This window comes from Nannospalax galili, unplaced genomic scaffold (genome assembly GCF_000622305.1).
Source record: "Nannospalax galili isolate Female #2095 unplaced genomic scaffold, S.galili_v1.0 scaffold386, whole genome shotgun sequence".
Taxonomy (NCBI): Eukaryota; Metazoa; Chordata; class Mammalia; order Rodentia; family Spalacidae; genus Nannospalax; species Nannospalax galili.
In genome coordinates, this window is record NW_008356676.1 from 4,614,091 (window position 1) to 4,624,960 (window position 10,870).

Sequence of the window (10,870 nt, forward strand, 5' to 3'; positions counted from 1 at the left end):
GATCATGGTTACCAGAGATTGCAATCCAGAGACCTTGGAGAAAGAAATTTGCATCAAAGTCAAGTGTAAGCTGTACATGAGAAACAAACTTTCATGATTTCTAGATTTACTGCATGATGTGATGCTTTGGAACTTTAAACTGCTAAATGAATTGATTTAAGATATCTTTTATTACAAAAAGTAAGAATGTTGGATGACAGATTTGTTCCCTATCCTGAGTTAGTCACTCTGCATTTTAAACATACACCAAAAACATTATGTTCCATAACCCTGTACTATTTTTATTAACTAAATAAAAAAAATCAATTCCTGCTAAACAATTTCTTTTGAAGCCTTGCATGTGGAAAGTAAATGAAGTCATCCTGAGGAAACTTAGTCATCAGGGTCACAGAGAAGCCTCCAGAGAAATATCAATAATAATATTCATAATAGCAACATCCTTTTTGTAATGGAATGAAAATCTCTATTTCTCTGCCCATTTTCCATATAATGTGTCAGTATTCAGCAGGTATGTAGTTATAGTCACAGCAAATATAGTCACAGCAGTGTGAGAATAGTTCGTAAAAATGAACACTGGTTATATATTAGGATGGATATTCTTCTGTGGATCAGTCAGACCCTGGATCTTCTCTAAACCGAGTTGAAGAGGCCAAGTAACTCATAACCACAATTCACCTTTTGCTCACGTTTAGGTAATAAATTATTATGGAAAACGATATTAGCACAGAGCAGCAGGGCAAAGCTGACAACTGATAAATCTTCAGCTGTGTAACACTGTGTCTCTCCCCTGAAATGAGTCTATTCAGCCTCGCACACGCCATAAGTGGCAGTTGGACCTTGACCTTGCTTTTCAGTGGGCTGTGATGGATTTGCACTGCTCCATCAAACTCTCGCGCAGGTTCCTCCATAACTGACAGAACATGCTTCACTGCTACTGATCTAGGTTAGGGGTGAAGTCTATGGCCCTGGAGCACGGCCAAAGTAAATGGTCCACTCAGGACCTGCAGTGGGCCTCATTATCACTCTGTTCTGATAAACTGAGCTGCCAAGTGGTGGAAGCATTTGTGGCAACTGAAATGCTACCGAGGCTCTTTGATTTACTCTTTTTTAATGGTATTTGAGATTTTTGAGTAACTCGACAGATTCTTTTCTTGCTGTGACCTCATTTTTTTTCCCACCCAGGGCTGTCTTTTTCTTTATGGTGTACCTGTGAATCACACAAACCTTTTTCAATTTGATACAGGCTGATTCAATGGGATCAGGGAAACTTCCATCTACTATAGAATTGTGCTAGTCCCAGAGGCAGAGTCTACCTCAGAGCTTGACTCTTGATTGACATGGCTTCCTTTTGGGATTTGTGTAAGACTGTCAGAGTTGAACAGTTTTGCTTAAGTAAATAAGTCTTACTTTGGGACAGTAATGGGATCTAGACTGTTGCTGTTTCTGGAAATCAGGTGGGAGCAAAATGATGTCTGTGAGGCACAAAAGAAGAAATAGGTAAGTTCATTAGCATTTGCAAATTCTAAGTAGAGATAAGTCACAGTTCAACAGAGCTTTTTAAAATCAGAATCCTCTTACCTACAAGAAATTATTATGCATGAACTTGCATTTTCTCAGGACAAAACCAAGTAAATGGAAAAAACACAAGTGAGCTGGCCAGGCCATTCACATGAATAATCATGGAAGCTCTATTTGACATTCCAGCGCAACTCAGCTCCTTGTTTGAGATATACCTCCTAAATTTGCCAAAGCAAATTTCAACATAAACCAAACTCAAAGGCTATCACTGCAATTTGTTTCATACTATACGGTCTTGGTTTTTGGATCTTCATTTTCCATAATTTTCTCTTTGGTCATTTTTGAGAATGTGTCTCCCTGTATCCCCAGATGGCCTGAAACAGGCTATGTACACCAGGGTGTTCTCAGTCTCACAGAGATCCATCTGCTTCTGCCTCTGAGGATTGAGGGTTGGGATTTAAAGAATGAACCACCACACCCACCCTTTTTGTAATTTTCTTTAATGAAGTATGACTTAATAAATCCAGATCACCTGTGACTTAGGATACATTTTTTAATGACATTAATATATGGTTTGTTTTACTTTTGATGATGAGTTTTTTCTTTAAATTTTTTATTATATCTAAAAACATGAAAACACTGTCTTATTCATTGTCTTGAAAATAAATAAAATTCTCTACCCTCAATTGTCTTACATTTTCTGGAGAGACAGAAAAATAAGCAAAAATCATTGTTTTGAGGTTTCCTGTTGCTGTTGTTAGATTTTAGATAGAGTCTCTCTAGGCACTCCAGCCTGGCTTCTAACTTCCTATATAGTCCAGACAGGTCTCAAACTCATGGACCTCCTTCTCTGCCTTGGAAAAGTAGAGATTACAAGCAAGGACCACCACACCCAAAACTAATTAATGTTTTAGGTGCACAACAGAGTCTAGAAAGTGAGGACAAATCTTTATTTTGTAGAAAACACAATATTTAAAATAAATTTTAAAATATGAGGAAGAACTTTTTCATGAGGGTAAAGCCAGATGTGCTGTAGTTTGGGGAGGTTTGCTCTGCATCTTCAATATTTTACTGAAATATTTAATAGTCAGTATTTACTGAAACAGCTTAGTATAATTAATAACTTCTTTCATTCCCTATGTCTACTATTGGAGTCACTGTTTACTCACTGTATTTTAAAGTTTATTCATCTGCTTTTAGGGATATGTTTTATCATTTTTCAGTATTGCTTGTTTGACTTTGGGATGTTTTTGATGATTGATCATTTTGTAATTTCACATTTTAATTTTTCAATATTTATATATAATAATGAAATATTTTCCCTGAAAATGTGAACATCTGTAGTTGAGAAGCTTAAATTGTCAGATTAGAAAGTTCTTACATGTGTTTGAGATGAGAAAAACTTGAAAGATTATCAATCATAATTATGGGAAATAATTATATGAATCAATCAGGAAAATATAAATCTTGTAGATAATATTTATAAAAATAATTAATTTATTCAAGATATTTTGCTTGTGAGCATACAGAAAATGATTTAAAAGACAAAGTACACATTTTTAAAAAACATTAAATAAAACTACATTATATTTTACAGTATTAATTTTTTCTGTGTATAAATTTAACAATAAATATCATGAAAACTATTATATTTGATTAATACTTCCTTCATGACAAATATTCCTTACCTGGTCTTGACCCTCAATTTTTTTTTTTTTTTTTTTTTTTTTTTTTTTTTTTTTTTTAAAAAAAAACTGATCGGATCTCCCTAGTCCCAGCCTGACTGGAAGTTACACCTGGATTAGGCTAGCCTCGATTCTCACAGAGACCCACCTGCCTCTGCCTTCCAAGGACTGGGATTAAAGGAGTTCCACCGTGTCCAGCAGATCCATACTTCTGAAAGCAAACATCTTCAAGTTAACACCTCTTCTAAATTTCTACAGCTTTAGTTGTGGAAAATTTAGTACTGTCTCAAGATAATAGGCTTAACTGGTTGTGATCATCTCTTGTTTATTGTTGTTTTTTTCCCCCTTATTTTTTATCCCATGAGTATTTGAGTGTTGCGGGTTCTGTTTCCAAATATTTCTCTCATAATTTTGTGATGTTTCCATTTTCCCATCAGCTCAGATATTAAATACAACTCATTTCATGTCTAGGATCCTTTCTTATTTTTCCCTTTTTTCCCAGACTCATACTTTTAAAGCCAGAACATTCCAATTGGTATATAATTGCTTCCAAAACAAAAGAGATCACACTAGCTGGCACTTCCTACAGGATAACTGGCACTGTGCTGGGTAGAGGAACATGACGATGTTGTAGAACTGTTTTATCTGACCTGCTGTGGATGACTTCAATGTCCATTTTTCTTAGACTTATGCTTTCATTGTGTCAATCTCTACCTGAAATCATTTTCATCCTTGAATATACATTCCATATCTACAGTTGCAGGTTCAGTTTAGCTTTTATTTTGCTTTCTTCCTTGTATAATAATTTGTTTCTTTAAAATATCTATTTAATTACTTATTTATTGCCTGGATTTAATACACCCGTGTCATTCAGTGCCAACAGAGGCCAGAAGAGGGCATTAAGTCCTCTGGAACTGAAGTTACAGCTGGCTGTCAGCTGCCATGTCGGTGCTGAGAACCAAACCTGGGTCCTCCATAAGAGCAATCAATACTTTTAACCTGTAAGCCATCTCTCCAACTCCATAACCTAAGTTCTTAACCTTTACTGAGCTTGAGGGTCTCAAAAACCCAAATAATATCTCTATTGTACATCTGCTGCTGGTGGTACTTAGTTGGTAAAAAAGAAAAATTATAAAGTATAATTCACAGCAATATTATCTATTCTGCCTTATTAACATTTAACTTGTTCAATCCACTGTTTCACCTGTCTGACTACTAGCAGGACAAATCTTTGAAAGATAATCATGTTATACTTTTTCCAGAAAAAGTTAAGAGTTAGAAAAAGACAAAAAATCCTTCTTTGGCTGATGTTTGATAGTAATATCAGAGAGGTGATATTTTGTTTTCTTACATACATTAAGTTACCAAAAGGTTTGACAAGAACTGTAAAAATGTGCCATGTTCCCTTCAAGTCTAATGTTATATGTTACCAAAGTTTACCATTAAGAGTCTTTTCTTTCAAACAGAAAGCTCATGCTAAAATAATGAAAAGAATAATTAACATTGTAAACAAACTCAAATTTTACTATAGGCGTAATCATGAGTTGGAATTACTATGTTAATTTTAAATGAACTTTCTAACATTTAAGTATTGTGTTTAGAGAAGTGTCTCAGATACATATGGGTATTCAGATATTTCTTATAATGTTAGTGCTTCCTTTTTATTTGTAATTGCTAAAGAAAAAATATTCCCCATTTCTCAACAATAGCTTGATAGACAAGATGGTAATTGATTCTTACTAGGTTGTATGTAAGAACAAGAAAGAAGGGCAGGAGAAGCATCATAGTTCGACTAGTAAACTGATCTATAAGAAAGTGAGAAGGGCTTGCTATGTAAACTCCCTTTAACAGCAAGCTCTTAGCTATTCCTGGGTTATTTCCTGCATCCAGGTGTTACATTGGTTTAATCATTTGGCCTGCAGTAGCCTTCAACAATTTCTCCCAATTGTTTCTCTCTGCTGTCAGAATTTTAATCAGTAAGAATTTTCTCACCTGTGTCTTCCTGTTGCTTCCTCCATCTTCACCTCAAAAAGATGACGTCCACAATGAGGTTTAAAAAAAATGGCATTTTTAGACCTTAATCTGTATCTCATTTATACAGTCTTTCACTTAAAAAAGTAGGTTCTCTTATGAAATCCATTGGGGGAGGGTGAGCTATGGGAGAAGATACAGATTGGGGAGGGGGTCTAAATATGATTAAGATGTGTTGTGTGAAATGAGCAAAAATTCAATAAAAAAGTAAGTTCTCTAGTATCATAACTAGTAGCGCTCTTTTCCATGGCAATTTTAATTTCAGAAGCCCATAAGTATTCTGAATATTTATAACTACAAATAAAATACCTCTAGTGTTTGTCAGACCATTTTGTGAAATTGCTTGATCAATATATCCTTAATGACACTTCATGGTCAGCAACGTCATCATTAGGCACCAAATGCCTAACTAAAGCTTTTATAGACATAAAGAAAAATTGAAGTGAACATGGTTTCTGCTCTAGAAACTGAAAGTTAGTGGGATATCGGCTCAGAGGCTTGGTCCCCATCACTCTTTTCTTACACATTCTCACATGCATCTTGGCACCATCTCTACTCGCTTGCAACTGTGAAATCCCAGTTGTCACTCTCTTCATGAATTGATTAGATCTGGTACTTGGCAGTCAGTGCTTGAGTGTTTTAAAGTTCACTACCGCATATCTTGGTGTATTTTAATTATACCCTGCATGGATAAAGAACTACTTCATTTTTCTAAGAAACAATACATTGTCTGACCTTTTGCTGGAAAAGAAAGAATGTGGAATAGAAAAAAAAATTAAAGGGGAGAGCATGAATGCAGTCCCCACTATCACAAATTATGCAGCTGAGTTTCCCCCATTTGGTGAAATCACAGGAGTCAACACATCCCAAGTGCAATGGATGGGCCTCACCCTCTTCCTCAGAGAACCACCTTCCTGATGGTGTCTACCCTGCCAGATAAGTAAAAGAAAACCATATTTTATGGTTTAAAGAAAATATTTTCCAAGGAAGAAACCAACCAGGGAAATGTCCTCTAAGTATAACTCATACAGGTATGCAGTTCATTTTTTAAGGTCCCAAGTTCTATTAGTGTTCATAACAAATGAAAATGGTCTGAGGTCCCCTATGTTTATCTTTGAGTCAAATCACACAGAACACCACAGAGGTGACCCTGAGCTGGGCTGTGGGTGAAGAATCTGAGCTTCCTGTTCCCCTTTTCTTCCGCTGTAATGAAATCTGCAGGATAGCATTCCTCATGCCTATAAGATAACCTTGCTTCCTTCCTAAGACCTTGGAAAGCATTGAAGACTCTGCCCAAGGGAATTTGGTTAAAAGCAGAAAGAAAACCTTGCTTTGTTTTCTTTTGCTTTCTGCTTTTTTGAGATTCCTTTGGTCATGTTTTGTTCCATCCTGTTCATTTTCTGCCTCTGCCTTCTCTTTGATGCCGTCCTACAGCTGCAGGGATGCAGTACAATGGGCTAAGTGGCCCTAAAATCCCTGTGGTCAATTGTGCCATTTTATTAATTCAACTCAGAAGAAGGAGAAAATAGTTCTAATCTCATCCCTATATAGACTTGGTGGTGCTAGTCTGTTTCAAACATTTAATGGTTAGAAAAGAGCACATTTTATAAATGCCCAAGTGTCAAAGAGCTCAAATAAGAGCCATTGGTTTGGGGAGATTTTGAGAAAATAACAGTTTTTGTCCCAGTCTTTCACGAGCAGTCCTGATTTTGCAGTGTTATTAGTGGGAGCAGCATTCCAAGAAATAGACTGACAGTGTCACAGCTTGAGGGCTTTAAAGGAAGTTTTCCAAATTATCACATTTTAACAAATGATGATATTTGTTAAAATAGATGATTGATATTTGTTAAAACAGATGATTGATTTAATATAATTCAGTGTCTCTGAAGTGAGTGATCTAAAGAGAATATGAAGTCAAATTCAAGGTCATTTTTTATTTGTGTCATTGAAAATGTTCATGAAAGTTGAAACTATCAGAAAAGTGGTTTTCTTCTCATCTGCCAAATGCTGAATATATATATACTATATATAATACACATGCAATATAAATATATATATACACACACAAACATACATACATACACACAAAAATGAATAGGTAGAGAGAATTAAGATAGAAATTTATTTGTGTGTGTATACATACATATTATTTTTAACAAAATCCAGCTCATATTATATACAATCTCTTTTATATGTACGTATGTATGTGTGGTTTATACATGTGTGTGCACCTGTGTGTGCAGGAACTCAGACTTGCTGTGCACATGTGAAGGCCAGAAGTTGACTTGACATCTGCTATCCTCGTCTGTCACTTTCCACACTATTTTTGCAGACAGTGGTTCTAAATGAACTGAATTTCCCTGTTTTGCTGCACTGGCGGATCAGTTAGCACTCAGGATCTCCTTGTCTGTGTGCCCCAGTGCTAGGGTTACAGGCATTTGCTGCCTTGCCCAGTTTTTACACGAATGCTGAGGATCTGAATTCATGTCCCCATGCCTGTGTAGCAAGCCCTTACCCTAATGAGTCATCTTTCTGGCCCCATGATATTTTTTACATTTTTTTTACATTTTTCAATTTTAATTTTATGAATTTCATATATTTGATCATATTATCTATATCCCTCCCAATCTGCATTCCTCCTTATGACCATGACCTGTTTTCATGTATGCACACACTATATATATATATATATATACACACACATACACATTTTTATTTTTGGAGACAAGATCTCTCTATAGCTTCAGATGGCCTGGATCTCACTATGTAGACCAGGCTGGCTTGAACTCCTATATATATATAACATATATAACATATATATGTAACATACATATATATATATATATATATATATATATATATATATGGCCTATTAATCCAAATTTGTGTCCCAAGTTCCCTTGGGTGTGGGTCCATTCACTGGAGCCTGGTTAACCTACACAGCATCACAGCTTTAAATAAAACTGACTCTCCCACACCCAGGAGCTATTGTTTGCCAATAGTTCTCAGCTTGGGTTGGGGTTTTGACTTACTTGCCCACTTCTATGTTGGGATTTTTGTCTGGCTTGTGCTAACTTGGAACTTGTGCATGCTGTCTCCATTGCTATGAGTTCATATGAATAACTGCCCAACTGTCTAGAAAACTTTCCTTGTGGCCTTTACCACCTCTAGATATTACAGTCTTTCTGTTCCCCCTATGGAATGATCCTTGAACCTTGGAAGGCAGAGGCTTGATACCAGTGTCCTATTCAGGGATAGGCATGCTGTAGGCTCTTATTCTCTGTACCTTGGTCAGTTGTGAGTCTCTGTGTTAATCTCTATTTTCTGTATGAGGAAGCTTTCTCGGTGTGAGTTGAGAGCTGTGCTAATCTAAGGGTATGAGAATAAGTCATTAGGAGTTGGCTTCATACTATGTTCATTTAACAGAATAATAATAGTAGCCCCCCCCCAGTGGCTTGCATCTTGTTAAGCCACAGGTTCCCAGGTCTGATAGCACTTTCAGGTATGGGTTAATCCTGTAAAATAGGCCCTAAATCTAATCAGAAATTGGTTGCCTAGTCCCCTAACATGTGTGCCAATCAGTGGACAGATCTTATAGACCAATTGTTGTATATTTCACAGGATTCATAGCTGGACAAGGCTGATTGTTAGTTTACCCTTCCAGTAGCATGTATAGCACCTTCCAGCACTATGAAAGCTAGCCAGTGGAGATGAAGCTTTGAGGTTAGTACCAGTTCAGTTTCTACTTGATCGTTCTACAATTCATGTATGTAGTGTCTTCAACAATAGGATCTTACCAGTCAAATTACTGTGGGTAACCAAGAGCAAGCAGCCCTATTATATTTTAATTTGATTTTTTATGTTATTCATTCTTCATTGCAAATCTTCACAACAAAGAGATTTAGTAGCCTTGGTGCTCTGGCAGCATCTTCCTCTAGAACCTTCCCTGGTCCAGTATCTATGAAAGTTTCTTCCTTGGTGTTCTAGTTGCCTTTTATTGCTGTGATGAAAACACTGAACAAAACCAACTTGAGAAGGAAAGGGTTTATTTGGCTTACAGTTAATAGTCCATCATCAAGGGAAGCCAAGGCAGGAACTTGAGACAGGAACCTGGAGCACAGACCATAGTGGTTTGCTGAACACTGGCTTGTTCCTCTGATCTCAGCTCAGCCTGCTTTCTTTAAACAGCATAGGACAGCCTGCCCAGGAGTGAGATCACCCACAGTGGGCTGGGCCCACCCACATCATTCAACAATCAAGAAAATGCCCCACAGACATGGATACAGGCCAATCCAATGGAGAAAATTTCTCAACTGAGTTCCCTCCACCCAATATGTAAAGTTGGCAGCTGAAGCTATCCAACACACTTGGTCAGCTGGGAAAAGACTATAACCAGGATTTACTGATGCCAGCATGCCAAAGCACTATGATTTTCTTTGTGGAAAGGACGACCCTTTATCTCAAACCTTGATCCCATGATCTTGGCACTCAAGGGTTTGCCAAGCATTGGCTGTGCTCATCCCAATGGCAAAAAAGGTTGTGGGATGTTTACTCATGGTATTAGTTGGGAAAGGATCATGGGCCCAGCATTCTGAATTCCATGTCTACAAATACTGTTGTGCTGAGAGAGGAACAGGATAAGGTGTTTTAAAAACTATTTGACCTGAGCAAAGTAGGCTATGGGCCATGGGTGGCAAACCTGCTGTTTTCCTCTGCATAGCGATTGCCAAGAGTTTTTGGATTTATCTGGAATTCTTTTAATATTAAAATCCATTCAGGGTAATAGCTGCAAAAATTCTGGCAATTATATTATTAACTAGATATAATCTAATGGGAAGTAGTACCAGATTCTTGGGGATAGTTATCATTATTTTGAAATTTTAATTGATTATCATTAACCTCTCTCTATATAAAACTGAGAGAAATGGAACTGTCCTATTGTAAGGAACTAGTAGTGTTCAGGACAGAGACTATGTTGACAGATGATGGAGCCCATTCATTTATTCACTCTACAAGTATTTATTGAGTCTTTACAATGTACCAGGCTCTTTACCAGTCTCCAAGGATCAAAGATGCTTTTATTGCCTCCTAAATCTCCTTGAAAGTTGACGCAGCAGGTATGCCTTATAATATATTAAAGTCAGTTGCTAGTGAAAGTAAGGGTGTTAGCTATAAAGGAAGGATTAGGTGAAATCTAGAAATAGCATTGCTGTAGTCTGCAAAAATCTACTGACATGAAATTCTCATTTAAGTACATGAATTTTGGGAATCTGGGGCATATATAAATAAAGAGCTCACCTGATACATTTCAAAACCTGCCTTCTGAACTATTTAATTAACAACCTGTGAAAAATATACTCTTGAGACCTAAGTGGATAATAGATGTCACCTTTGTTCTATAAAAAAATGCTTTGCTACCAGTAAACCTATTTTAAAATGAGCAGTCAGCATTTGCAACAAGCTGTCTCACGGAAAGTTCTACCTACCCTGGTTTGACACGAATAATGAAGAAGGTCAACATTTACCCTCACTGCTATGATGGGAAACTTTATTTATCATTGGATTTAAGGTATAGTACTGTCTCCTGAGATGAAGATTGACAGGGCAGATGGTCTTTATTGTTCCTGCAGGTCCCT

The 10,870-nt window shown here is 36.7% G+C and overlaps 1 non-coding gene across 1 annotated transcript; it reads right to left on the reverse strand.

Annotated features, from left to right (window-relative positions):
• Positions 1 to 6,013: 6,013 nt before the first annotated feature.
• On the reverse strand, positions 6,014 to 6,178 carry LOC115067894. Its single transcript, XR_003847248.1, has one exon. It is a non-coding gene; the product is annotated as a U1 spliceosomal RNA (small nuclear RNA).
• Between the last annotated feature and the right edge of the window lie 4,692 nt (positions 6,179 to 10,870).